General features: G+C 32.3%; 1 protein-coding gene across 1 annotated transcript in view; it reads left to right on the top strand.

Annotated features, from left to right (window-relative positions):
• The window catches only part of LOC142342724 (ubiquitin carboxyl-terminal hydrolase 15-like), a 79,080-nt gene that overhangs the window by 43,727 nt on the left and 18,032 nt on the right, over positions 1–17,321 (top strand). The window lies entirely within an intron of this gene.

The raw sequence follows: 17,321 nt of genomic DNA, 5'->3' as shown, positions 1-17,321 counted from the left end.
GTTTAACTCATTTTTTTTCTGAGGAAAATGGACAGAAAATTTGAGAAATTTTAAAACCATCTTTCTTATTTTTTGATGGTTTTCTTTTTTTTAGTCTTAGACTTAGTTTCTTACCCTTATATGACTTATTCATTGTTTTGCGAGCTTTTCATTGCTCTAATTGATTGCAAAGGAACTTTATTGTGCTTTATGTTTCCTTGTACTATAAAAAACTCAAGTTCAAAAACTTAGTTTTTTTAGTTTTTTTTGTTCAACTTGTTTTTGAATGCCGTTTCTATTTTTCTCAGATTTTATGGCCTTTATGGAGGTTCAGGGTTCACAATAGTTGTTCAGTTGTTTAGTCATAAGGATGGTCAATTTTCTCCTTCGAGTTGTTTCCGGAATTCTTCCGGCTATGTTTTTTTTAAGATCTTCACACATTTTCATGATTTTTGAAGTCAAATGGAGTAGTGATTTTGGTCACGCCGAAAGAGGAAATAGAGCGAAAAAGCGAGTGGTTTTTGCGGCGTGATTTTTTTTCGCTCTAATTTTAAAGTAGAGTGCGAAAATGGTGTTTGAACAAAATTTCGGTTTCGGTAGTGGTTTTTTGTTCACATAAGGCAATTTCACTCTGATTTTTTTTACTGTTTTTTCGATTTTTTGGATCGGATTTTTTCTGAACGGTTTTCCCAATCCATTCAAAGCTCATTCTAGGCCTAGTTTTTTGTTTGAATTAAATTTTCATTTCTCGCTAGTGGTTTTTTTGTTCAGATGCGGCATTTTGACATTGATTTGTTGTTTTTTTTTTATTTTTCGATCTGATTTTTTAAAATGGTTTTCTCAATTCACTCATAGTCCATTGTAGGTCTAGTTTTTCTGTTTAGTCCATGAAAATTCTTTGAATTGTACGTCAGGACTTGTCCTGCTATGTTTTTTTAACTTCGTCGAACTTTTTTTCGCTTTACCATTTTGCCGCTTTTTCAGCATTTTGCGTGAAATCTTTTTGACTTCTCTAGGCTAGTTTCTCTCTTCTCTCATTCTGCTAAAAGTGAATTTGAACATCAGTTGCTCAGCAAAGTAATTCAAAATGAACAGAGTCAGAAAAAAAAACTGAATTCAGAAATAGAAAAGGGAAAGACCCATAAAGCCCAATTTTAGATGCCCGCTATTTGAAGGTCGTTCCTATAAGTCTTAGTTACCATTTCCTATCCTTATTGGTATTGATAGTAGCCCCTGTAGCCTTTCTCTAAGAAAAAGACGTGTGTTCGGCTACGAATTGCCATCAAAATAAATCGGACTTAAAAAATGTTTTTGTACAAAAATCTTTTTTCGATATCTTATATTCTTTCAATCCCAATCATGCTTATTGGAATCAACGGCGGCTATTTTCCAGCAATCTGCCGTGTATGTTTTTTTAGTTCTGTTGATTTTGTGGGCTATCTTAATTTTGTGACTGATTTTTTAATTGTTCTTAGATGTCCCTTTAGTGGGAACCAGTTAATTTAAAAAGTAATTTTTTGACAAAGACGATTCCTCGAGTCGTTTGCGGAATTCTTCCGGCTGTTTTTTTTGCCGGAAGTACTTGTTCAGGTGGCCTTTGTCCTAATAGTGAAAGTGAGTAAATTGCCGTGTGAACTAACTTTTTTGAAGCGAGAGAAGTTTTTTGTTCGTGCACTGCGTTCAGTGAATGTCTTTTTGACTTTGAAAAGAATTTTTGAGAGATTGGCGCTTATAGATGAATTTTTAGCCGTTTTCGTCCATTTGTCCCATTTTTTAAAATTGTAACTTGGTGTTTTGTAGAAGTAAATTTTGATCGATGCCGCATGACTATACAACCATCTGAAATCGATACCACAATGTTTTTGAGAGCTTAATAATGCGTTTCAAGTGCAAAATTGGTCCATATTTCTCAAATTTTTTTGAAAAGTTTATGGCTTTTTCCATTAATTTTTCATTTTTGGCCCTTTGAGTGGACTTTTCTTAATCAAATTAGTAAATATAAGAAAATCTTTCAGATATTTTTGCGATTTGGATGCCTCTTTTTCACGTGAGGTATTTTTATATAAAATTGTACACATACGAATCCGGTATTGGAGGTTTTTCTCAATTTTGTTCTAAATTTTTTGTTTGTACATTAAGTTTATTTACCATAAAACCTCTTTTATTGAACCATCGGTGTTTTTGGTTTCCTTTAGTTGCTAATTGAATTGGTTTTGGCGATAACTATCTAAAATTCAGTGAAAATTGTTAAGATATTGTAAACTTTTTTCAAATTGTTTTACTATTTCGCACTTGAGCTGTTTTCACTTTTTTCTGAGACAGAAGGTTAACTATATAATGTTCTTAAACCTCAATTGCTTAATGACAAAAATCATTTTTTTTATTTACCTCAAATTTTCATTTTGATTTTTAATTGACCCTTCAATATAGTTTTTTCAGAAACTGCGAATTAGTTTCAAATGTTTTTGCCATGTATATGGTCTCCAAATTGTATCATGTTTCTTTCTAGCATTCTCCTAGGAGCTGTGGCTTTATTTGCCTTGCCTTTGTTAAATTGAAAATTATCGATTTGAACTAATAATTTTTGTCTTTTGAATTTTTAAAGTTTTTTTTGGCAATTGATCTTATTTAATATAATATGGCACTGAAGTTTTGCTAGCTTCCTTTTTTACCAATTTTAAATTAGACTTTTTTCTAGTGGCTTGGTTTTGGTAACATACAAATTTTTGCGTTTGAAGATTGTTCTGTCTTTCTAGTCTTTTTCGTTATTAATTTTGATTAATTTTTGACAAAGTCGTCATTGTTTAGTTTTATCGCGTTCATTGTGGTTTAAGGCGACAACTAATGTTTATTGTTAAGGTGACCAAGTTTATATAGTTTCCAATTGATTAGTGTTATATGTTGCAAAATAGTGTTTCGGTTGAGAGAACTTACGGAAATTGATAATTTTTGTAAGTTTTTGGCCATTTCTTGTAGTATTTAGTTGTTTCTTCTAAAATAAAGTCTTTGGGAGCCAAACTTGGCTTGACTTTTGCTGCTCACGTAATTTAATGTTTTCAGCTGCTTGCAAAATTTTGGTGCTTGCATTCTTTTCTTCGGAAAATTGACAGGAAAATTGAGAAATTTTAAACCATTTTTCTTATTTTTTTGCAGTTTTTCTTTTTTCTTAGTCTTAGACAAGTTTCTTAGCCTATTATGACTTGCCTATTGTTTTGCGAGCTTTCCATTGCCCTAATTGGAAAGGAATTTTACTCGGCTTTGTGTTTCCTTGTACTATTAAAAAAACTATGCCGTTTCTATTCTTCCCTAATTTTTTATGGCAATTGTGGAGGTTCAGGGCACACAGTAGTTGTTCTAGTTGTGCAGCCAAAAGTATAGTAAATTTGAGTTGAATGTTAATTTGTAGATTTTTGATCAGTTTTGCTGATTTTTAGACGAAATTTAATGATTTTTTGCCTGTTTTTTTGTTTTAATGCTTTAAGTGGGATTTGGATAAAAGCTTGTTAAGAAATATTCAGATACCATTTGACTAAAGTTTTCTTGGTTTAACTCATTTTTTTTCTGAGGAAAATGGACAGAAAATTTGAGAAATTTTAAAACCATCTTTCTTATTTTTTGATGGTTTTCTTTTTTTAGTCTTAGACTTAGTTTCTTACCCTTATATGACTTGTCCATTGTTTTGCGAGCTTTTCATTGCTCTAATTGATTGCAAAGGAACTTTATTGTGCTTTATGTTTCCTTGTACTATAAAAAACTCAAGTTCAAAAACTTAGTTTTTTTAGTTTTTTTTGTTCAATTTGTTTTTGAATGCCGTTTCTATTTTTCTCAGATTTTATGGCCTTTATGGAGGTTCAGGGTTCACAATAGTTGTTCAGTTGTTTAGTCATAAGGATGGTCAATTTTCTCCTTCGAGTTGTTTCCGGAATTCTTCCGGCTATGTTTTTTTTAAGATCTTCACACATTTTCATGATTTTTGAAGTCAAATGGAGTAGTGATTTTGGTCACGCCGAAAGAGGAAATAGAGCGAAAAAGCGAGTGGTTTTGCGGCGTGATTTTTTTTCGCTCTAATTTTAAAGTAGAGTGCGAAAATGGTGTTTGAACAAAATTTCGGTTTCGGTAGTGGTTTTTTGTTCACATAAGGCAATTTCACTCTGATTTTTTTTACTGTTTTTTTGGTTTTTTGGATCGGATTTTTTCTGAACGGTTTTCCCAATCCATTCAAAGCTCATTCTAGGCCTAGTTTTTTGTTTGAATTAAATTTTCATTTCTCGCTAGTGGTTTTTTTGTTCAGATGCGGCATTTTGACATTGATTTTTTGTTTTTTTTTCGATCTGATTTTTTAAAATGGTTTTCTCAATTCACTCATAGTCCATGTTAGGTCTAGTTTTTCTGTTTAGTCAATGAAAATTCTTTGAATTGTACGTCAGGACTTGTCCTGCTATGTTTTTTTTAACTTCGTCGAGAACTTTTTTTCGCTTTACCATTTTGCCGCTTTTTCAGCATTTTGCGTGAAATCTTTTTGACTTCTCTAGGCTAGTTTCTCTCTTCTCTCAATCTGCTAAAAGTGAATTTGAACATCAGTTGCTCAGCAAAGTAATTCAAAATCAACAGAGTCAGTATAAAAAATTGAAGTCAGAAGTAGAAACGGGATAAACCCATGAAGCCCAATTTTAGATGCCCGCTATTTGAACGTCGTTCCTATAAGTCTTAGTTACCATTTCCTATCCTTATTGGTGTTGATAGTAGCCCCTGTAGCCTTTCTCTAAGAAACAGACGTGTGTTCGGCTACGAAATGCCATCAAAATAAATCGGACTTAAAAAATGTTTTTGTACAAAAATCTTTTTTCTTCGATATCTTATATTCTTTCAATCCCAATCATGCTTATTGGAATCAACGGCGGCTATTTTCCAGCAATCTGCCGGGGATGTTTTTTTAGTTCTGTTGGTTTTGTGGGCTATCTTAATTTTGTGACTGATTTTTTAATTGTTCTTAGATGTCCCTTTAGTGGGTACCAGTTAATTTAAAAAGGTAATTTTTTGACAAAGACGATTCCTCGAGTCGTTTGCGGAATTCTTCCGGCTGTTTTTTTTGCCGGAAGTACTTGTTCAGGTGGCCTTTGTCCTAATAGTGAAAGTGAGTAAATTGCCATGTGAACTAACTTTTTTGAAGCGAGAGAAGTTTTTTGTTCGTGCACTGCGTTCAGTGAATGTCTTTTTGACTTTGAAAAGAATTTTTGAGAGATTGGCGCTTATAGATGAACTTTTAGCCGTTTTCGTCCATTTGGCCCATTTTTTAAAATTGTAACTTGGTGTTTTGTAGAAGTAAATTTTGATCGATGCCGCATGACTATACAACCATCTGAAATCGATACCACAATGTTTTTGAGAGCTTAATAATGCGTTTCAAGTGCAAAATTGGTCCATATTTCTCAAATTTTTTTGAAAAGTTTATGGCTTTTTCCATTAATTTTTCATTTTTGGCCCTTTGAGTGGACTTTTCTTAATCAAATTAGTAAATATAATAAAATCTTTCTGATATTTTTGCGATTTGGATGCCTCTTTTTCACGTGAGGTTTTTTATATAAAATTGTACACATACGAATCCGGTATTGGAGGTTTTTCTCAATTTTGTTCTAAATTTTTTGTTTGTACATTAAGTTTATTTACCATAAAACCTCTTTTATTGAACCATCGGTGTTTTTGGTTTCCTTTAGTTGCTAATTGAATTGGTTTTGGCGATAACTATCTAAAATTCAGTGAAAATTGTTAAGATATTGTAAACTTTTTTCAAATTGTTTTACTATTTCGCACTTGAGCTGTTTTCACTTCTTTCTGAGACAGAAGGTTAACTATATAATGTTCTTAAACCTCAATTGCTTAATGACAAAAATCATTTTTTTTATTTACCTCAAATTTTCATTTTGATTTTTAATTGACCCTTCAATATAGTTTTTTTTCAGAAACTGCGAATTAGTTTCAAATTTTTTTGCCATGTATATGGTCTCCAAATTGTATCATGTTTCTTTCTAGCATTCTCCTAGGAGCTATGGCTTTATTTGTCTTGCCTTTGTTAAATTGAAAATTATCGATTTGAACTGATAATTTTTGTCTTTTGAATTTTTAAAGTTTTTTTGGCAATTGATCTTATTTAATATAATATGGCACTGAGATTTTGCTAGCTTCCTTTTTTACCAATTTTAAATTAGACTTTTTTCCAGTGGCTTGGTTTTGGTAACATACAAATTTTTGCGTTTGAAGATTGTTCTGTCTTTCTAGTCTTTTTCGTTATTAATTTTGATTAATTTTTGACAAAGTCGTCATTGTTTAGTTTTATCGCGTTCATTGTGGTTTAAGGCGACAACTAATGTTTATTGTTAAGGTGACCAAGTTTATATAGTTTCCAATTGATTAGTGTTATATGTTGCAAAATAGTGTTTCGGTTGAGAGAACTTACGGAAATTGATAATTTTTGTAAGTTTTTGGCCATTTCTTGTAGTATTTAGTTGTTTCTTCTAAAATAAAGTCTTTGGGAGCCAAACTTGGCTTGACTTTTGCTGCTCACGTAATTTAATGTTTTCAGCTGCTTGCAAAATTTTGGTGCTTGCAAAATTTTGGTGCTTGCAAATTGTTTTATATAAAGGTTTAATATATTTTTTAGTTGTTTGTTTTATGGGCTATCTTAATTTTTTGACTGATATTTTAAAAATGATTTTAGCAGTCACTTTAGTGGGAACCAGTTGATTTAAAAGGTAATTCTTTGACAAAGCCGACTCTTTGAGTTGTTTCCGGAATCCTTCCAGCTATGTTTTTTTACTGTTAAAAAGCTATGTTAGCGGAGCGAAAAGAGAGTGCTTTTTGTCCATACCGCTGTTTTTGAGAGAGCGAGAAATTGATGTGTGGAAAAATTTTCTCAAAGCGAGCGAAATTTTTTTGTTCACGTGCGGCATTTTAAAGCAGTTATTTTCATTTATTTTGGTTAAGAGGTTTGTTTATGATTTTGTTTTAATTTTAGGCTGGTTTCTGTAGTGGTTTGAAGGTTTCTGGAAATTAATATGAATTTTATTATAAGTCAGAGGTTTTTAATGTATTTTGCTGATTTTGGGGCTAATTTTTGCGTTTTTTTGACGATTATTTTCTTTTACTGGCTCAAATGGGTATTGAAGAAACCCCTTCTACTTGAGCAAATTTATGATGACAATTGGTTACAGTTTTGTTGGTAAGAATCATTTTTTTGTTTGAATTAAATTTTCATTTCTCGCTAGTGGTTTTTTTTGTTCACATGCGGCATTTTGATATTGATATTCTGTTTTCTTATTTTTTCTGATTTTTTTAAATCGTTTTCTCAATTCACTCATAATCCATTCTAGGTCTAGTTTTTTTGTTTAGTCAATGACAACTCTTTGAATTGTACGTCAGGACTTGTCCTGCTATGTTTTTTTTTACTTCGTCGAATAAAAATTTTTCGCTTTACCTCATTTTGCCGCCTTTTCGACATTTTTGCGTGAATTCTTTTTGACTTCTCTAGGCTAGTTTCATTCTTCTCTCATTCTGCTAAAAGTGTTTTTAGACAGCAGGTGCTCAGCAAAGCAAGTCGAACAGAGTGGATATAAAAAAAACGAAATCAGAAATAGAAACGGGATAAACCCATAAGGCCCGATTTTAGATGCCTGTTACTCGAACTTTGTTCTTAGCTGCCATCTCTAACGCTTATTGGTATTGATACTAGCCCCTGTGTGGCCTTACTTGGAAGCAGAAGCATGATGAGCTCCAAATTGAAATCAAAATAGTTCGCACTTCAAAATTGTTTATACAAAAATCATTTTTTCACTACTTTTTTTCTCTTTCAATCCCAATCTTGGTTATGGGAATCAACGCGGCTATTTTCCGACAATCTGCCGGGTACGTTTTTTGTTGCTCATCAAATGTTTTTTTGCTCATCAAATGTTTTTCTCGAATGTTTTTTGTGAAATTGGAAATCTTATTTCAGCAGCTTTTTTTGACTTTGAACACTGTTTCGTTATCCTCTGACCGATTTTGCTGTTGGTTCTCAAAAACTCAATAAACTGGTAAGGCCCGCGGATTATGGTTACCGTGCAGCTCCCTTACACCTATGCTTGTCTAAGTGTACGTATCATCTAAACTGCCGAAGAGCCGTAATGTAAACTGAGTTTGGAAGTTTTATACCTCCCACTTAATTTCACGCCCATTACCCAGTGAAGCTGACCTCCCTATGCTCACGCGGGCTATACCAACAGCCAGCCTCACGCCAGTCGCTTGAGAGCAATTTGTTGATGTTAGCCGGTTATGATATATGTGTACTACCTTTCTTACCCCCATACCCAAATAGTATCCTTTATCAATAGCCGCCGTCAACCTCTTAAACGGCTATTATTTAGGCGCTCTCCTTTTTTTACAATTCAAGAATTGTACTAGGGCGCAGTCTTTTTTTACGACTCGAAGAGCAGTATTGGTTTTCTTGAGGTTTTTTTTTACTGGAAGTACAATTCGTTTAGACGGCGTTTTGACCTGAAAGCAAAAGAGAGCAAAATTGCCCTGTGAACTAATTTTTTTCTGAGCGAAAGAAGTTTTTTGATCATGCGCTTCGATCACTGAATGACTTCGACTTTGAAAAGTGTTTTTTTGACAGTATGCCGCATATAGATAACCGTTTTAGCCGTTTTTTCTTCCATTTGGCTCAACATTTTTTAAATTGTAATTTGGTTTTTTGTAGAAACAGTTTTTGATTGATGTTTCATTAATACGTAGCTTTCCGAAATTGATACCAAAGTTTTGCAGAGTCTAATAATTCTTTTAGTAAATTTATTAGACTCTGCAAATTCAAGTGTAAATTAGTATAAATTCAAGTGTAAAATAGGCGCATTTTTCTCAATTTTTTTCATTAATTTCTTCAGTTTGGATCTTGATCATACTTTTTCGTTTGGCAATTCGTGCGCTAAACAACTTTTTTGGACGTAAGGTTTTTAATATTTTGACAATTGTTCTGCAAAGTATTTGAATTTCTCGACTCTCTGTAATCGTTTTTAATCTCAATTTAGACAGAAGGATGACCGTGTAACGGTTTTTATAAATGTTTTCTAAATAAATAACTACTTATTTTTTCTATCGCTAGTTTTTTGGAGTGTATTTCAAACAGGATGCAAAAGTCAATGCCGCATGTGCAAACTAAATGTTTAGGTCAAACAGCTGAACGACTGGAAGAGCAGAGGGAGGAAAGAGATTGGCTTTTTGTTCTTTTCGTTTTTGAAAGGGAGCGAGAAAAATAGTTGCGAAAAAAATTTTGATAAACGACCGAAATATTTTGATCACGTTCGGCTCTTTCAAACCAGTTTTAGTTTTAACCGCAATATTTTCATTCCAATGTGTTTTTCAAAATTATGCTAACTATTAGTTTAATATTAGTTTACTACCTGTTTGGAACCAGTTTTGACCATCTGAAGATAATACTACATTTCAATTTAGATTCAATTTTCAGCAATTTTTACCATTTTGCCTTGTTTTAAGCTTTAAGTTTGTTGCAAATTTTGTGCTTCAATTTTTATAGAATTTGCGGAGTTTTGTGCTTGAAATAATTTGTTCTTGTAGTTTTGGGCGTCTTTTGTTTCAATTGTTATATAATTTCAAATGTTTTGAAGAAAATTCGGGCAAAAATTCGTTGCTAAATTTGAGCAAAATTTTTTCTCCGATCTTTCGATGTTTTTAAAAATGTTTGACTATTCCTTCTGATCTTACGCTTCTCGTTGTAGTTTTTCTCAAGCAATTATTATTCGTTAGTAGTTGCTACTATGAGGTGACCCTTCAAGTCTAGACATGGCATTTTTCAATAAAATAAATTACTCAGATTTCCTTTCAGGTTTTTTTGTTCTTGGCAGTTTTCAATAGTTTTTCAATATTTTTCTACTGTTATATGGATGAGTGACTGATCTAGCACAAGAAATTATAAGTTTTCACCGAACAATGGTTGGGAAGAATCTTCAAAGCTAAACAGGGCACTTCATTTAAAAAATTTTAACAATTTTCTTTCAGATTTTTGTTCTTTTCATGTTTTATCTGTTTATTACTTCTTTGTCAAGTATTGACAGGCTGACTGATGTACGAACGAAATTAATTAACTTTTTGTCAGATTAATGGAGGTTGAATTTAGCTTTTGCAGAGAATTTATTCAGAATATTTTTTTCGGTTTTGTCCGTCATCGTCTCATTTCCCTTTCCTCGGTGCTCTCTCTATGAGCTCATTTCATGAGGTTATCGGTCAATTAATGATATTTGGTTGCAAACTAACTGAACTGTGCTAACTGGTCTTTCACTACTATTTTTTTGGGTCGCCACTAAAATTAAATTTTATCAGATGTATATCATTTTCTGTCAGTGTTTTTTTCATGATATTTTACTGTTGTTTTCAAATTGCTTGGTTTAATTAGGTAGAATGTGCATTAGGCCAGCGAGGTTGGTCAATTTGTTTCCTCGAGTCGGTTCCTGAATTCTTCGGGCTATGTTTTTTCAGATCTGTTCACACATTTTCATGATTTTTGAAGTCAAATTGGTGTAGTGATTTTGGTCACGCCGAAACAGCAAGCGGAGTGAAGAAACGAGTGGTTTTGCGGCGTTAACTTTTTTCGCTCTAATTTTAAAGTAGAGTGAGAAATTGGTTTTTGAATAGAAACGCTTTTCTCGCTAGTGGTTTTTTGTTCACTTGCGGCAATTTCTTTTTGATTTTAAATGTTTTTTCGATGTTTTTGATCGGATTTTATTCTAAATAGTTTTCCGGATCCATTCGTCGTTCATTCTACGCCTAGTTTTGTTGTTTGAATCAGATTTCCGTTTATCGCTAGTGGTTTTTTGTTCACGTGAGACATTTTGACATTGATTTTCTAATTTTTCATTTTGTCCAATGGATGGTTTGACCAATTCACTCATATTCCGTTCTAGGTCTAATTTTTGTTTAGTCGATGAAAATTTTTTGAATTGTACTTTAGGATTTGTCCTGATGTTTTTTAATTCGCTTTACCTTTTGATCACATTTTTCATAAGTCACGATTTTCACGTTTGACTTCTGACTTGTCTCTTTCACTATTTCAACTGAATGGTTTTTAAATCCATTCGCTCAATGAATTTCGCAAGATAGTGAATACAGTCGAGGTCAAAAGAGCAAAATCAAAAGAGACGGGATAAACAGATAAAACCCGGTCATTGTCATTGAGAGTTAGGTTATTAAAGTTCATTAGTGTTTGATAGCTGACATTGGTATTAAGCTTTTTATATTTCAATTTAGAAGCTGAATTAAGTGTAGTTTTAGAATCCAACCGAAACTGCACACCGAATTAGAAACACTTTTTGACACTGAAAAAAAAATTTGGTTAATTTATCTTTGTTTTTGTTTTAATCACGATGTGCATCAAGCGCGTCAACGGCGGCTATTTCCGGCAATCTGCCGGCTATGTTAATAGTTTATGATAATATTCCAACGTTTTTTTTTTACAAATTTTCTCTTTTTGTTTACGCGTTGTAGAGAAAGAAGAGTGGCATCATTTTGTAGCTCTTAGTCTTAGAGTCTAGTATTAATTCATGTAAAGTTTTCTAATTTTGCAAAAATTCGAATAAAGAGGAATACTTTAATTTTGAAGGAACAAATGAAAAATATCAAAGAGGGGGAGGGGACGGTTAGATTTTAGTGAAATAAATCTGTTATAGGTAAACTTTTTAAAGATCCTGCTTTCAATACCATGCACAATTCCCATTTTTAAAACCTAACGTAAAACTTCTTAAGCTTTCGAAAAAATCGATCTTTATACTTTCTTAAAAAGAGAAGAACTACAAGTATCTGTTGTTGGATCAACTTGTATCTAATCTTAATCTGAACGAGAAAGTCTCAAGTCAACCAGAGTCTGATTTAGCTGAAGAAGACAACTGTTTATCGAAAACAAATAAGAGCAGGAGAGACCTTAAATTAACGTTTCAAGTTTTCCTCTAGTGTTTTTAGAGTTGGGTGAAATAGCTATCAGTTTAATGAAAGTAGGATTAACAAAATTGAAAATAACAAAAACTAAAAATAACTAAAAGTTGAAAAGCAGAAAGAAATGTTTTGTTCCAATGGCTTGTAGAAAAGACTTTTTCTTTTTTTAATGAGAATTCACAATATCATATATGTTTTTTAAAAAAAATCTGAAAGTTTTATGAAACGGTTTCTTAAAATAAAACCAAAAAATGTTTTTAAATTTGGAAATTTTTGCAACTAATTTCTTTGAATTCTATGTGATAATTGCACTTTTTGCTGGTCATTGATAAGTAGCTTTCAATTAGATAAATAGGGGACTCTAGGCTCAAAAGATCAAAACAACATTGCATATTTTTCGAAAAATAGAGAAAATTTTTAAAACTCTGCGGCTTTCGTTCTCTTCCATTGTACAAGCGTCCTGCATTGATATCGAGATTCGAAAATTTTTGAAAAAGGGAGCATTTTTTTGAGCGGAAAAATAAAAGAATTTTGCGATTTCTCTTTTCTTGAATTCTCAGAAATAAAAATTTTCTGGTAATTTCTTGAAAGTTTATTTATCAAAATGACAATAAACAGTTTGAACACTGTTTTCATTTTTTATCATATTAACCCATTTCGTTTTTCGAAAGTTTACCAAAATTTTATACTCTGTCGATCTGTCGTAAAAAAACAACATTAATCGATACAAGGAAGCTCGGTATTGTGCGTTTGCACATAATATTCCGACCTCGTTTATCTGCATTTTCGGTTTAACTGTATTCCAAAAAAGGACGAGATGGAAAACTAAAATTTTTATCTCAAATTAGTTGGTGTATGATTTTTAAAAAATTGCTTTAACTCGTACAAATAAACAAATTAAACAATGCCGTAGTGGCGGCCCGACGAGATATGCGATTTATAAGACTACGAGACAAGACAGAAAAATCAAATAACAATCACATCCAAAACTCAATGTCTATTTTTTGATTAAAAAATACATAGCATTCAAAATGGTGTCAACTAAAACCTAAACTAAACAAACTAGTTTGTTCTTCACTAAAAAACATGGTACCAGTCCTTTATGATACTTGCTAACAACTAGACGAAAAATAACAAAAACGACACAGATAAAAAACGTTCATGTTTTCTTGAGAACAAATAATTTCAAATAATGAAATCCAAATTAATTTATATTAATTAATGTATTATCAAGAGCGCCTTCTTTGAACACCAATAGTTAGATAGTTGAACGTTGAATAATGTAACTAGGTAACAAGTATCAATTAAGAACAAAAAATGGAAAGTTTAAAAATACATTCGTTTTTTTTTTCGAGAAAAATTAATTTCAAAGACATTAAAACACTAGCTAGCAAATGAAATCCATAAATAGGTTCATTGTTTGTTTCTCAAACGAAGCCATTGAGATCTTTCACTATTCAGAATGTGCCGTACGTTTTTAGAAAGAACGATAAACAGACAAAAATCAAAAAATAAATAAGCCTTCTGCGAAAAACGGGTATCAAAACCGTTCAAAGAATAAGCATTGCTAAAACCCTGGATTTGGTAAATTGTGCTTTTCTTGAACGCCAATAATTTGATATGCGACCTGTAGTTGATGGGACTAAGTACAGGTAGACAAAAAAGACCAGCAAAATGCAAATTTTAACAGCAGTTGTGAAAAATTATAGCTGTCAACTGAAATCAGTAAATGGGCTTCTTTGTTTTTTCGTAGGAAGCGATAAGATCTGAAATTGTCCGGAATTTATTATTCGAAAACAGTACAGATTTTTTTGTCCATCCATAGGACGCCGCTAAGACCTACAGTTATCCAGAATATGTCAAACGAATACAGAAGAACTACAAAATGAAATCATTTAATTCTGCTAGAAGACAATGTCGAAGCAGTTCAAACCGTAACCTATGAACGAAAATTTGATGCGTTCAATTTTCTTTTTTAATTGCTCTCAAACGAAGTTTGTAGCATTTATATTAGTCCTGTCGGTCTTTTTTAATGAGATTTTTCGCTTGACCGATTTTTTGTCTGACGCTTTTGACTTTTCGTTCTCAAAAACGGGATAAGCAGGTAGCGCCCAGCGGGCATTAAGTGCTCTTAGAGCCTTTCAGCTCAAACTGTTTTGGAGACTTATACTTATACTTATGGTGTGAAGGGCGGTTCTTAGAGGTTGAAGACACCCCCACTGTTGACCCCCCCCCCACCGCGCTGTTGCCCCCCCCCCCCCCCCCCAATCAGCACCCGATGCACCCCCTCCCGTGGTTAGCTACTGACGAACAACCGCTTGCTAAAATTGAACAACCTTTTTTTGCAATTTTTTCAAGCTTTTGGAAAAATTTTTTTACACATTTTGATTTTTATGAGCCCTAGATGTCAAAAAACTTTCTCTAGGGTTTGATAATAGGTTACTGCATTGTTTTCAGTGGTAATGGAATGGTTTCAACATTTTATTAACATCACGAATTTTATCATTTTTTTTGACAAAGTGCAAGTTTTTTGACATTTTTTCTTATTCAGGTCTTTCCACACCCAGGGGCCAGAAAACATCCTAAGGGATTTGATAATAAGTTACTGATAAATTTTTAATGGCCATGGAATATTTTTTCAACTTTTTAATGTCTCAAATTTTAGCAATTTTTGATAAAACTTGCTTTTTTTGAAGTTTTTTGAAATTTTTGTGGTTTTGTTAGATTTTTTCAGCCTCAAGAGCTAAGGAACCTCCTCTAGGGTTTGAAAATAGGTTACTGAATAATTTCTAGATTAAATGGAATGTCTTGCAAGATTTTAACATCACGAATTTTAGCATATTTTTGATAGTTTTTGCCTTTTCTTTCCAATTTTTTGACATTTATAGTCGTTACTCAGATTTTTTGAGCCTCAAAGGTCACAAAGCCTGCGTTAGGTTTTGATAATAAGTTACTGGTAAATTTTTGTTGTTAATGCATTAATTTTCAACTTTAATATCACAAGTTATAGCAATTTTTTTAAAAAGTTTTTCGAAATTTTTTGTCATGTTTTAGGTTTCTCTAGCTTCAAGGGCCACGGAACTTTCTCTAGGGTTTGATAATCTTTTAATGCATAACTCATAGATGTAATGGAACGTTCTTCAAGATTTTAATATCACGAATTTAGGCTAATTTTTAAAATATTTGCAATTTTTCACGTTTTTGAATTTTTTCCGGCAACAGCGGCCCTGGGACCTCCTGCAAGGTTTGATAATAAGCTGCTGCATAGTTTCTAGAGTTAATGGGATGGTGATCATTATTTTAATGACTCCAGTTTTAGTAATTTTTGGATAAAATTTAAAATTTTTTTTAAATTTTCGGAAATTTTCATCATGTTCCAAGTGTATGGATCAATATGAGCCAGTGAAACTATTTCACGCTTAAAACAGGGATACTGAAACAATGAATGAGACAATGAAAAGATTTTGAAGATTTTAATATCTTGAACTTTACCAAGATTTTGTTAAAATTTGCTTTTGTTTTCAAAGTTTTCGAGTATTTTCGTCCTTTTCTGAGTTTAACGATCATTACTGGCCAACGAAGCTTTTCAAGTCATGCAAATGGCTTACTTGACATAAATCCAGAGACAAAAAGTTTTTATGACTCCAGTTTTAGTAATTTTCGGATAAAATTCAAACATTTTAAATTTTTTGGAAAATTTTTACTTTCCAAGTGTATGGATCTTTATGAAGCTGTGAAATTATTTCAGGCTTGAAACAGGGATACCGGATAGCCTCTTGAGACAATGAATTGGTTCTTAAGATATTAATGTCTTGAATTTTAGCAAAATTTTGCAATTTTCAATATTTCTCCATAATTTTTGTCCTTTTCTGAGTTTAACGACCATTACCGGCCAACAAAAATTTTCAAGTCTCGCAAATGGGTTACTTGACAGAACTTTCAAGACAAAAAATGGTTTATAACTTTTTTATTAAGAAGTTGAAAAGTTTTTACTTTTGCTTTGCAGTTTTTATATGATTTATTAACAAGGTTAGAAAACTAGAAGTTGCAGTGTTGAATCCAATCTTGGAAGATATTCCTGTCTCTTTTTCTCTCTTTTGGTTAGGGTTCATTTCCTTCTCTTTCTCGTGCACGTTATCTCTCTCTCTCTCTCTCTCTCTCTCTCTCTCTCTTCTCTCTCTGTTGATGCCGCAGTTCAGCTGCTGTTGTGACGTATTGTCATCATCTCTGATCCTCATTATCAATGAGTTGTTTGAAAGAATTTTTTTTATCATAAATGATCTAACAGGCAATTTTAGGAAACCGTTGTGAATTGCTCTCAAAAGCAATTTGTAGCAAATATATTAATGCTGTTTGTCTTATGCAGTTTCTCGCTTGGCCGATTTTCGTCTGACCCATTTGACTTTCTTCTACAGAAACGGGATAGTGAGAACTGGTAATTGTTAGCAAATTTATGGATATGGATAATTTGACGAAGAAAGTCAATATATCAAAAATAACTGATGCATTTTGCATAATTATCCAGTTAAATTAGCAAAAACCGGCAAAATTGTTTTTCATGAAAATCTCAATTGACCCAAAAGTAAAAGTATCTATCTTTGGAGTTAGTGAAGATTGTTTCAGGAGTTTTTAGGAGTGTTTATTTTGTAAATTTAAACAAAAGAAACTAAAGAAGCTTACTTCGTGTCGTTTTGGTGAAAGAAAAATGAATTTTGCAAATTTTAGCAAATTTTTGGCCAAAAAAGGGATCAAACTTTTCAACAACGCTCTTTTGTTTTCAGAGGTAAACCCAACAACACTGTCGTTACCAATTTTAACATATTTTTTTAAGCACAATTGGCAAATATGGCGTAGAACTATATGGCGAAAAATATGAACAGTAAGAACAAAAATCAGTCAAATGTTCACAAAGTTTTAAACCTCGATAAATTCAAAATAATTCTTTTTAGTGCTATGTTGAACCACACAGAACCCTCTACTGATACCACACATACTAATGATACCACACAACCCTCTACGATGAATATATCGATCGGCGAAAATTGACTGAACAAAAAAAACACGTTTTATTATATAATTCCTCCCCCACTAAATTGGGTCGGAACAAAAAGTACTGTTGTCCGTTCAATGCTCAACTTCTTATCGAAGATCTAAAATGTTGAACATTTTACTCTGGATTTTTGAGATATTAAAAAATTATGTCTTCAGTTTATTTCGGTTAGCATGGGTTTCGAAAAGAATATTAAGAAACCGCAATTTCAGTTTTATGATGAAGAAAACAGACGATAACAAAATCAAGGACAAAATTTGAACAATATAGCGCTGGAAAGTATATATTATTCACTAGTTATTTTTACAACCCCAAAAATTAT

This window comes from Convolutriloba macropyga, chromosome 7 (assembly GCF_964194025.1).
Source record: "Convolutriloba macropyga chromosome 7, txConMacr16.3, whole genome shotgun sequence".
In the NCBI taxonomy this organism is placed as follows: Eukaryota; Metazoa; Xenacoelomorpha; order Acoela; family Convolutidae; genus Convolutriloba; species Convolutriloba macropyga.
The sequence above is the reverse complement of the archived record's forward strand: the minus strand, read 5'-3'. Positions and strand labels throughout refer to the sequence as shown.